Raw genomic sequence first — 12,406 nt, 5'->3', positions numbered from 1 at the left:
ACCCCAGGGATACAAAAATGAATATCCTATGTCTATTTATGAGCCCTTATTGTCCATTTTCCTGTGTTATATCCCCTCAAATTGCCTCCAACTTATGGTGACCCTATGAATCAGTGATCTCCAAAATGTTCTGTCCTCAACAGCCCTGCTCAACTCTTATAGATTCAAGCCTGTAGCTTCCTTTAGGGAGTCAATCTGTCTCATATTTGGTCTTCCTCTTTTCCTGCTGCCTTCCACCTTTTCCTATCTAGGACTCACTTATATGCATCTCTGGCAATCCAAGCATTCAAAAAGCTCTCCTCCAGCACCATATTTCAAATTAATCTCTCCACCCACACTCCCGGCCAACTTTCTTAACTGTTCAGCTTTCACACCCATACATGGTGATCAGAAATACAAGAGTATGAATGATCTTAGTCATGTTCTCCAGCAACACATATCCCTACACTTGATTATCTTTTCTAATTCCTTTGTTGCTGCCTTTCCTTCTTGTTCATACCAACCTTATTAAAACCAGCAATTGACACATCAGAATGAATTGCAAGTGTGATCAGATTTTTTTAACCATTCTACCTCATTTTCTCTCATTCTTTCCCTTCCCTCCCCTTCTCTTCCAATTCTTCCTCCTCCTCCTCCTCCAAACCCACGCACGTACAGTACTGTCTCTTGCTTTTCTTAGAGTTTTCATTTCTCTGATACCACTGGTTGCAGGACAGGTGAAAGAATTGTTTAAAGAAGGATAATTGGAGAATTAATATTTCAATTATAAAAGCTTTGCACTGTTAGGCTGGCAGCGGCTGTATTTTCAACACACTGTAGAACAGCTGAATGGATGAAGTGCCACTCACTTACATAAATGTACACAATGTCTGTATGCTATGATATTTTACTCCTGTTATCACAGCACACAAAACAAACAATTAAAAGACAAGCTCATCCATTCCCTACATCTCCCCCGGATCAGCATTATAATTACATATGGCATACATAGGAAAGCAAAAATTTCCAGTAACCATTCATCAAAATATACTGGATCCTTTATTTTTGGGAAAGTGTTCTGTATACATTATGTGGTTTTCTTAAAATCTTGTGGACCCATTGCAAACGTTTCCCTCCTCCCTGATTCTGATGTGCATTATGAAAATGTATTCTTTTATGTTGCATGAACAGTGAAAGATTAAATAAAAATACTACTTCCATTCAGAGATCATAATCAAAGTGAACTATGGTACTGTTATTTAGCACAAAGAATTGCACAAGGCATGCTGAAGGAACCGGTGGGTTTAAGTTGCTGTAAACATCCCTTGGCATGCCTGACATTTCTTGGTGGTCGGAGTTCACAGTTTTATATTTCAAAGACCATGAATTGAGACAGCTTTACAGTTGCTCTTGTGTCTTGTTCCTTGAAAGGGCCTCTTTAGCAGCCACCAAAACTAGTCGGCTTCAGAGGTTCAGTGCTGAAATGTCCCCAATATTTTGCAAGAGTCAAATTAATTCCAATTCCAGCCATATATCAAAGAGAAATCATCCCACTTTTTCTAGATATCTCACTCACAGCTGTCTGTGTCAACAAAATTATTTTTGTTCTCCCTGCTGGGCACAAAGTAGGGTCTTCTACTGTTGCCTAAATTCTGCCTTCTACAAAATTAAAAACATGCATGACCTGCTTTCACAATGGTGTGTGAATCTGTACTGAATTTTGTTTCGAGCACTGCAGAACACTGTAAATGGGAAGGTTTCTGAAACATGGTTGTTGTGGGTTTTTCGGGCTCTTTGGCCGTGTTCTGAAGGTTGTTCTTCCTAACATTTCACCAGTCTCTGTGGCCGGCATCTTCAGAGAGCACAGAGTGCTGTCCTCTGAAGATGCTGGCCACAGAGACTGGCGAAACATTAGGAAGAACAACCTTCAGAACACGGCCAAAGAGCCCGAAATACCCACAACAACCATTAGATCCCGTCCTTGAAAGCCTTCGTGAATATATTGAACGTTTCTGAAACAGCTGTCCAGTTTGGCTCAAACCAATTACCTGCTATGCAAACCTGCTCGACCGAAGTCGTTCTGTACAACAACATATTTCTTATAGTTTTAACTGAATGTTTATGTATCGTTAGGAAAGGAAGAAGAAAAGACAAAATCCCACACATCCGCCTTTTCTGACTTCAGCCAAATACCTTTCTGCTGGAGGCCGAGTCAGTCTTGCCAGCCGGGAGAGAGAAACTGAATTAAGTTGAATAAACTGGTTTTCATTTGGGAAAGGACTACCTGGTAAATAATTTTTCATGGGCTATTATTTGTGCCTGATAACATCACTGGGGCCCAAGTCTGTTGACTCAGCACAACAGAAGTTGATATATGCATTTATGAAGTAAATTTAGTCAAGAAGCTGGCGGAGGAAAATTTTCTCAAAGTAGTGCTACTGGAATTTGGGTTGTCAGCTGCTATAGCAAGCTGGGGTTTTTCTCCCTAAACAACTGATTACATCTTTAAAGCATATTTAAAATGTGTCAAGATTTAGTTTCTCTTAGTACCTCTGGAATAGCTGCACACCTCTGAAACAAGGAAGCCGCCAAATGAGTACTGTAATGTGGGACAGTCCGCATGGTGGTCAGTAAAAAGCCTATGCATCACATTCCATATACCATTATGGCCTCTAAATCTGTCACATGCCTCCGAGATCAACTGTTGTAGGAATGCTTAAGGGAGTATATTTTTAAACATACAGTATATTTATTTTTGCCCATCCAGTAGTATAGGGGTACAAATCATGGTTTCCGGAAGAGGCAAGATCTCACAGTATGAGGTGAAAGGAAAAATCACATGTCATCCCCAAGGACAGAGAGGGGGGGGGAAGTTATATATGGCCTTAGCTTGTATAAAAATCTGTAGAGGATCACTCTGGCTGAGAAACTAACAAATAAGGGCAAACAGAAAAGACACCTTATTGGCTCGCTGTCCCCCTCTCTGTGTGCGTGTGCACATATTACATGTAGAAGGAGGATTTCTATGACATTTCATATTTTCTCTGCAACCTATATTTGAACCCATAAGCAAGTTCAAACATGTTTCTCAGTAATCTGGCCTTTTTCACTCAAACACAGGGTTCTGGAAAAAATATGACATGTCATGGAAATTCCTTCCCCCCCCCCAATTATATGTCTTTCATCACCTCTGAAAATATCTATCAGTTTTTATTTCTTCTTAATCTAGTCTGATTTCTTTCCTCAAAATTGCAATGGCCATCATCCAACACTGGCATTAGGGCCATGGAAGCAGCGTCTGTGGACAGAAGCGGGAGCACTGCAATGCTCCCTCCTTTCCTGCAGCTGCCCAAAAAACTTAAAAACACTTAAAAACCTGCAGTGGAGGCAAGGAGAGACAGCGGGTCCCAAATGCCAAATGCTACAGAAAGGCTTAGGTTAAATTTAGGCCAATGTTTTTAATTATTTTTAAACTGTATGTGTGAGAAAGAACGAGAGAAAGAGACAAGAGTGAGCTTCTTTTTCTCTTATAGTGCTGGCACAAAATAATCTCTGATTCAGATCTCAAATATGGCAAGCTATCCCTCACAGATATTTGCAAATTCTTGCTTTTGCATACAGAAATATCTAGGTTTCCCAGAGAGAGGAAGTAATGAATTAAACCATTGAACTAATATAGTTGCTGGTGATACGTTTCTATTTTTGGGGTGGAGGAGAACAGATAACAGCATTACATTTCAAAAGTCATGTAATGAGTGGTAATGGCATTACCTGCTTTATTATAAAGAGGACAATATTTTATTTCTGTGTTGAAGTTATCTTTCCATAGCATTGTTAAGACCTAGGTTAATATTTCCAAGTGCTGTCTCTTTTAAAAACACAAGGCGTTTAAAGGGTGGCTGAACAGCATGCAATTCGTGGGGAGCAGATGAGGGTGGAAAGAGGCATCGCAGATCAGTAGCCAAACTTCACAGCACAAGATGTTAAGTGCCATGTTTAAAGGGTTGCCTTCAACCTAGCTCTTTCCAGATAGGCTACACTTTTCTAGTGGGCTACAAATTCCCCGTGTGGGATTTGTACAGATCTGTAAAGTGCTGGATAGGGAAAGGCAAGTTAAACCTCCAAAAGGACACTGTTGAAATTGCTAATAACAACATATACTTGTGGAGAAATGGTGTCAGCCCAAGTATTTTCTGTATTAACCCCTGTGGTTTCTAACATTATGATCAAATGGCAACATAACATGTTAACAATTCCCCCTGTCCAATAAACAGGTTTTATTTTCCAGCTCAGTAGTGGTTAATGAAATGTGCTAAAACTTTTCTACTAATGTCTCAATCTCTAATCCAGACTGAGGCTGCAAATCTGTATACGCTTAAATGGGATTTGGCCCTATTGAACTAAACTGGGTTTACTTTTGAATACTTTAATTAGTTGAGTTTAATTTCCACTGAGGTTCTACACATGACTTAAGTCATCAGTGGAAATACATTTTTTAAACCACGTGGGAGGACTTCCCCACCCCCGATATTGGAAGGGAGGACAGAAATTTTGAAACAACATTCAGTACTTTTTGTACCTCCTTTGCAAACGTCAAGTCACTTTTAACATTTCGAATTAAAGAGTATTATGCATAACTTGGTTTTCTTATTAAATTGTTATGTTGGGTATATTGCATTTAGATGTAGAGTTTATTTTGAAGGTGATTACGAAATCCATTAATTGGGCACACTTGTAAATGTTCTACTTTTTTTTTGTTGCTGCAAATAGGGCTACAAGCTGATGAAATCCAGCATCTCTTCATTTTCCCCCAGTTTATGAGAAGCAACAAAAAGTTATTAAACCTTCTGTTATTAATCTCCTCTACAATATCAATCAGCCACAGAAAAGCAGTCATTTCCAGAAAAGATGGGGCAAAGGGAGGGAACCGAACACTAACAAAAATAATATTTTTGCAAACACAACTCCAACAGTTTCCAGGAAACATGTTTCTTGGAAACTGTTGGAGTTGCGTTTGCAGCCTCACATGCATGTGATTTGTGTGACTAGGAAAGACTTATCATAGCTGGGCTGATTCTACATCTATCCAGCACTAACCAATAGTTTCTTCTAACCTTTGAATTCAAAGAAATATCCAGCTCTCTGCTGAGTGTTGTTTCCCCCTCTCTTTGTCTGTTGGAGGCAGTTGTTTGTTTGCTGTTGATGTGTTCAGCTGGTTGCTCAATGTGAGCACAGAAAGGAAAGCAGCACACAACTCTGTAATTTCAAGTAACTGTAAATAAAGAAACATTTTAATTCTTTCAACTATACATGTCTCAGAGGGAATTATTGAAACTTTAACTTCCAGTTAATGAGAAAGGAGTGGACTATCTTGGGACCTTGTAGTTATTCCCCTCTGTGGATCTCTGTCCTTCTACTATGTAACAAAAAAGGAACTTTACCAGCAATTCAAAAATTCTGCAACACAAACTTTTGACAGATCTCCCTCCTTTTTCCCTATCATCAGTTATTGCCTCCTGTAACCCTGGTATTTTGGAGGACTGGTAACTCATCTTGTGTTCATATTGCCTTCCCATGTGGACTTATTGCAACCAGAACAAGGATTTCAGGAATCAATCCTTTCTTTCAGAACTCTGTTCATGTATAAAATACTATCTTTAGAAACATATTTTCATCCTGGAATTCCAAATCATCCTATGCTTTGCTTCCTGCTGTGACCTTGTGTAAAAATCACATGGTTTTCATTACTGAACCCAGAGCATGGTTCTGTACAATAAATGGCTCTGAACAAAACTGGCTAAATGAGGACAGCTTTCCCATTTCTTGGTGATTTGAAGTCAAAGAACTCTGTCAGTTTCTCATACCAAAATAAACTGCTTGCTCTTTTAAAGTTATGTTGAGTTACCCTTTAAAACATCTTGCAAATATTATAATTGATTACATTTTTAAATTATACACCTCTTCATATCAAGTTTGCAACTCTTCCAAGCAGCTCCTTTCACTTCAGTCAATTGGGGGAAAAGGTGGTCTCTGTTCCCTGTCTTATTTTTTTAAGAGGGAGTGGGTGCTGTTCAGAGAATATTTGGCTCTTGTTCTGAAGAAAGTTTTCAAACTGTTTTTTACTATGGTAAATTCATTTTTAATTGTTATAATGTAATCTATAGTAATTTGCAGCTTTTGCAAACTCTGCTCCTACTGCCTCTCACACTGGCCTTGCCTTTGTAGGAAAGAATGAAAGGGGGGGAAATCACCTTTTCCCGCTGAAAACAAGGGTGGGCATTATCTTTATTTGACCACTAACACTTCACAAACAGGCACCAGCTTTTGAGTCCTGCAGAACTCTTTATCAAGCATTGCCCACCCTTGTTTTTTTTTTGTTTGTTTAAAAAGCCGACACAGCTATTTTGAGGGTTTTTCTCTCTCTACTAAACGTGGTTTTAAAAAGCCTTTTTTTAGAGGGAACCCCTGTTTTTCAAGACCTCTTAAGTATGTTTTTGGGAATCTATGAGGAGATACAGAAAATGCTTTATAATTTAGATGCAAAAGAATTTCCTTGTACCAGTGCTACAGCTACTTTCCCCTCAGAAGTCTATCAATAATTTTAGAATAAGCGTTTAAGGTGCAGTTTCAAGAAGAGTATGTTGTAGATATTTAAAAGTGCTTCCATAAACTGTTCTCGATTCCTCAAAGCACAAGCAGAAATGTGTAACTAACAGCTACCCTGGGAAGTAATCATGTCAGTTACTCTTTCCACTTGAACACTTCACCTAAACTGCTACTGGGACAATATGGGAATCGGTTCTCTCGCTGCACAGGTAATGTACAAATAAGGTGATGACATGGGTAACTGAAGATGTTACTCTTCCAGTGCCATACTGAAAGCTCTCTGAGGGCCTTTTAGTGCTGCTGTGCAGTTACTGTATACAGTAATTTGATTACTTCTGTATAGGAAGATAGTGGGGGAGGAATAATTACATCATCATCCTCGCTGTCATAACAGCAGTGACATTTCTATAATAATTGAGAAGGGAGGCTAGGTAAACTCCCTCCCTCTTTACTTTCTGGCAAAAGGTGGAGAAAATTTATTTTAGGCATTTTTAAGCAGCTAAGAGGACAGCAAAGAGATATGATTTTTGGTAGTACTACTTATTGTTGTTCATGTGTTTTAATAGGTTTCAAACTATTTTAACTAATTGTTTTAATACTATATGTTTAATGCTCTGTAATGTAATACTTTATCATATTTTAAATTGTTTCTGTTTATTTGTTTCCCCCCTCCCTCCCAATCCAATTTTTAATACAACATCATCATCTTAGAACCGCAGAGCTGGAAGGGACCCTGTGGATCATCAAGTCCAGCCCTTGTCAAGGAGGCACCGTGGGGAAATTGAACTCCCAACCTATGGGTCCATAGCCAGAGGCCTAAACCACTGAGCTATCCAGCACTTCTTGTTTCAAACACTTTAAGCTGGCTTCAGTCTTCTGGGGGGGAAAGGTATATATATTTTTCAAAGTAAATTTAGTAATTTGTGAGCTGCCTTGAGTCCCTTCACTGGGAGAAGGGAAGCATAAAAGTGCAATTGATAAATAACAGAAATCCTCCTTGCAAGTTGACCTCTATTTGCTTCCTTGCTTTGTTTGTTTGTTTAAAAAAATGTTTTCCCTGCCTTTCTCCTTAAAAAGGACCCAAAACAGCGTACATAACTGGAAAGAAAGTGTTTGCAACCTAAAAGCAGGAAGGTATGCAAGTATTTTAAAAAGAATTAAATGAACATTAAAAATGTTAAACAAAAGCGTTACAAAACATATTTTAAAACAACAAAAACACAAGCATCTCATTTTAAAACCTTCCTTAGACAACCATTCACTAAGGAAAAGCTTGCCTGAAGAAAGACAGGAAGATTGGGGCCAGCCTGGCCTTTCATGAGAGGGAATTCCAGAGTATGGGAGCAGCCACGGAGAAGGCCCTCTCCCTTGTCTCCACCAAATGCCCCCTGTGATCTTAACACCTGGGCAGACTCATAGAGGGAGATAGCTTGGGCCCAAGCTGTTTAGGGCTTTATGGGTTAGAACCAGCACTTTGAATCATGCTCGGAAACAAATTGATAGCCAGTGGAGTTGCTGTAACAGGAGGGTTGTGTGACCCCTGTGACCAATCCCAGTTAACAATATAGCTGCCGCATTTTGGACCCACTGATGTTTCCAAGCACTTTCCAAATGAGGCCCGTGTAGAGAGTGTTATTGTAACCCAGCCAAAATGTAACTAAGATATCTGCCACCATGACCATATCAGACCTATCCAGGAACAGGTGCAGCACTAGTTTTAATTGTGCAAAGGCACTCCTGGCCAGTGCCGAAACCTGGGCCTTTGGGCTCTAAACTGAATCCAGCAGCACCCGAAAAGTGCACACCTGTGTTTTCAGAGGGAGTGCAACCTTCCTGCATAAGGTTTCCTTCTTGTATACTAACTTATGTTCACTAACCACATAGGACGACAACTTCCATGTTTACAAACAAGAAGCAGAGTTTGGAAAGGTCACTTTTTGAAATCTACCACCCCTAAAAACCAGAAGCTATAGCCTGAATCAAATTTTATGTTTTATCCATTTTGCAGTGTGGACGAGAGAACATACACACACACCTCCTGGCCACTAATTGCATGTGTCTCTTTTTGTTTGTGTGTGTGTGTGTGTTTGTGCGTGCCGCGCACGTGCATGTCGCATCTCTTTGTGTGTGTCTTTGACCTGTGAGTGTCTTTGATTGGTCAGAGCCTTCCTGCTCTCCTCTCTTTCCCTGTGCATGGTGGAAGAGGCAGGGAGCAGTGCAAGAGAAGCCCCAGCATGCACAGGGGTACTCAGACCTCCATTTCTTGCCACTTCCTCGGAACAAGCCTCCCAAGAAAAAAATGTGGCTAATTTCATCTAATTTTTTCCTGCTGTCTGGGACAGTTGTAGGCCTCAGCTGCCCAAAACTCTGGTGCTTGCGCCTTCACTGCTTACTGTTCAAATAACAGCATTGACTCCATAAACAGGCTACAGCTGTTTAGGCTTTCGAAAACCTGACACCTCCTTCTACTTGGGCCCCACCATCTCCCTGCTCTTTGTCTTTGACTTTTCTGCAGACTGAAATCTAATACCTTTGTCTGCATCTGCTGCTAGACTAAAAGCTTCTTTCCCCCCAGCCATGTCACAGCTCCCTTGTGGCTCATTAAACACATTTACATTTGACTCTTAAAGCCCCAAACAGCCCTGTTTCACGCTTAGCAATGGGTTATTGATGAAAGAAGCAGTCTGCTCTCAGCTTATGCAATGACAGCAGGAACTTCAGAGACTCTGAAATCTCCATATTTCTCCCTACAAAAATACTGCCCCACCAACCCAACCAACACCCAACTGAAAAACAAACAAAACTCCTCCCTGGACATAATCACAAAATCAATATATCTAGCAAAGGACAAACTGAGTTCAATGCAAGTGAAATCCTTCCAACAAACAATGATCATCTTCCACAACATAATCAGGGAAATGGAAGCATTTCATAGAAAGCAGACTGGACTTTAGCCAAATCCTGAGAAAGTGTGGAGACACACATCAAACACTTCCTTGATAACAATGGAAAGAGCACACCTTTAGTACTTGAACATGTTTATTATTCACATGTTCCCTTTTATGGGGAAAAGTGGGGAATTAGTGGAAAGCAATGAATTATTATCATACTTAATTTGTCACAAAAGGAAAAGCTACAAAGAGTGTACTGTATAAAAAAAAGAAGATATGGGGGAAAATAGATTGCAAAGTGGGATACACGTTGTTACATGCCATTAAGTCATTTCAGATATACAAAACCCATATGAATCAGCGCCCTTCAAAAGGTTCTGTCATGAACAGGCCGCCTCAGATCTTATAGACTCATGGCTATGGGTTCATTTATTGGATTAATCAATCTCATGTTCAGGCTTCCTCTTTTCCTTCTACTTTCGACTTTTTCCAACATTACTGTCTTCTCCAGTGAGTCTTCCTTGTGTTCTTGTGATATGTCCATACTACGTTCTCCGTTTAGACCCAGTAGCTAGACAAACCGCAGAATGGCTTTCATGATACAGAAGTTATTCACACAAGAGTTTCTCATTTTGGCTATGACATACTCAGATGGCATAGCCTAATGAAAGAGGGAGGGCTTAAAGCCTGAGTGTTGGACAAAGTGACACTCAAGAGAGAAGAGCAGGCAAGGTTGCTGTCAGAAGAAGGAACTTGTGTTAGTGCAAGATCTGCAATTAAATAGCACCATATCAAAGTCTGGAAAAGTGCTGTTACTGTCACTTCCACGGCCAATTAAGGCACACCCATACATCAAAATTGAAAGTTTGCAACTGGAGATGCCAACGCCCAACCTGATCCCCTGAGGAGAACCCACGTCCAGCTCAGAAGGAAAAGTGCATGGAGCAACTATGGCAATGTGTGGCAGAAAGGCTTTCTAGATTTCTCAGCAACATGTTTTGCTGGTGTGGATTTTCTTTAGGGCAAACACAGTCAAAATATGGCCCATTAGCTATTTGCAGCCCCAAGGCGCCGCCAGACATCCCACACACACACAGACACATACACACACATCTGATAGTTTCTAGTTTCAGATCTAGAACAGCTCGGGAGCAGCACACATACAGTTACTCCCAATGGGCTTTAGGCAGCTTTCTTCATTGTTTTTTTTTTTAAGTAACAGAAATAATTATGTCAATTGGCTTATTTAAAATAAATAAATAAAACTTAAGAAAGAGCCATTGGGGCATGAGAGAAGGTGTGGCTCCCCAAGACTGGAGGATGGGCCTGTGTAGCCATTGGATCTGTGGAAGCTGCAATCTCTGCTTTAGGGGTTATTTATTTATTTATTTATTTATTTATTTATTTATTTATTTATTTATTTATTTATTTATTTATTTTATACCCCACCCATCTGGTCTTGCAACCACTCTAGGCGGCTTCCAGATGCATAAACAAAAACATACAAATATAGACAAAAATTATAACATCGGCTAATAAATTAATAAATTATTCAAGATGGCAAGAAAAGAGAAAGAAGAGGTAATCAAGGATTAATTGGAGGGAAGGGCTGTACGAACATCCATCTTTTTAGTTGGTTTTTGAAGATACCCAGCGAAGGGGCCGCACGAATCACTGGAGGGAGATTGTTCCAGAGGCGAGGAGCCACTGCCAAGAAGGCTCGGTTTCTAGTTCTTTCCTTCTGGGCCTCTCTCGACGTCAGGCTCCTCAGCCTCACCTCCTGACTTGCGCAGGTGATACAGGTAGATCTTGGTGGGAGCAGGCGTTCTGCCAAATATCGAGGTCCTAAACCGTTTAGGGCTTTATACGTAAGCATTAATACTTTGAAGACAATGCGGAACCGAATGGGCAGCCAGTGCAGCGCGGCCAGAATAGGAAAAATATGTTAGTATTTTCTCGCTCCACTAAGGAGTCTGGGCGCCGCATTCTGCACTACTTGGAGTTTCTGCATCAGCCTCAAAGGCAGCCCCACGTAGAGGGTGTTACAGTGATCTAATCTTGAGATTACAAGCGCATGCACCAAGGTAGTGAGTGCCCCCACATTGAGGTAGGGTCGGAGCTGGGCTATCTGACAAAGGTGGAAGAAGGCGGTGTGGCCCACCGACGCCACCTGTGTTTCCATCGTGAGGACCGGGTCCAGATGGATCCCCAGACTGCGAACCCCAGTCTTTGTAGCAAAGGTCACTCTCCCCAAACGAGAGTCACCCAGACCGCCTACAGTGGGGGCACCCACCCTCAGAACCTCCGTCTTGTCCAGTAAATCCCCCTTTCTTCTGGCACATAGCATTCTCCTATAATACTAGTTCCTGACCAGTTATCTGCAGCCAAGGTGCACAATTCAGGTGGGACTCAGGGGCAGATTTTTACCACCAAGGCTCAGAAATGGTCCTAAACTGGGGAAAATGTGGATGTGTCCAGACATCCACTTCACTTTTGATTTGTAGGATTTGGAGGATCGGCGTAATTTTTCCAATGCAAAAATCACAGTTTACAGCAGCCTCCAGACTTAGAAGGGGGCAGAATATTGGGGGGAGGGGTATGGAAGCCTGAGGAACTGAAGAGTGGGCTTTGGCACTGCATATACCTCATGGGTTTCCCTTTGACCACCTCAGTCTAAAGAAATGATTTCCACAGAGGAGGAGTGGAAAATGGAGCTGATATCTACACACCTTGCTGTCAGATTAGTTATGTTACAGATACTATCCAGCAGGTGTCTGTGACACTTAGCTAATCTTATTCCTGATAGTCATCTAGATTACAAGTACTCTATAGCCTTGGGAAAACTCAGATATAGCCCATCAACAACACTATGTTGCATGAATTCTAGGAACAATTCTGCCAAAGAAGGTGGACTTCCTAGAAAGAAGTCA

This window comes from Pogona vitticeps, chromosome 1 (genome assembly GCF_051106095.1).
Source record: "Pogona vitticeps strain Pit_001003342236 chromosome 1, PviZW2.1, whole genome shotgun sequence".
Taxonomy (NCBI): domain Eukaryota; kingdom Metazoa; phylum Chordata; class Lepidosauria; order Squamata; family Agamidae; genus Pogona; species Pogona vitticeps.
This window is presented reverse-complemented; position numbering follows the sequence as displayed.